The 311-nt window shown below is 39.9% G+C and overlaps 1 protein-coding gene across 5 annotated transcripts in view; it reads left to right on the top strand.

Annotated features, from left to right (window-relative positions):
* The window catches only part of LOC119592021 (carbohydrate sulfotransferase 1-like), a 107,787-nt gene that overhangs the window by 105,649 nt on the left and 1,827 nt on the right, over window positions 1–311 (top strand). The window lies entirely within an intron of this gene.

Raw genomic sequence — 311 nt, 5'->3', positions numbered from 1 at the left:
ACTGAACAAAAAAAGTCAACATATTACATCTTACGCAGAATGGCATGAAATCTTATGAAGGATAATTCACATACATCTAGAATCTAGCTCAACATTCTGCTTCAAAGTAGAACGCGTCGACTTTGAACAATTAGAGAATTTGGAAACTCCTTGATGTCATTCCTTGTGATGTCATTCCTTGTGATGTCATTCCTGTGATGTCATTCCGTGAGCGTTAAGACTGAAATCTAATAAAGTTACGGATTGAGGAGATTCCTTGTGCTCGAGGGACGTGTTCTGATGTGAGGAGGTGTGAGGGGCTAGGTTAATGG

Source organism: Penaeus monodon, chromosome 29 (assembly GCF_015228065.2).
Source record: "Penaeus monodon isolate SGIC_2016 chromosome 29, NSTDA_Pmon_1, whole genome shotgun sequence".
In the NCBI taxonomy this organism is placed as follows: domain Eukaryota; kingdom Metazoa; phylum Arthropoda; class Malacostraca; order Decapoda; family Penaeidae; genus Penaeus; species Penaeus monodon.
Note: the sequence above shows the minus strand (reverse complement) of the source record. Positions and strands in the feature narration are given on the sequence as shown.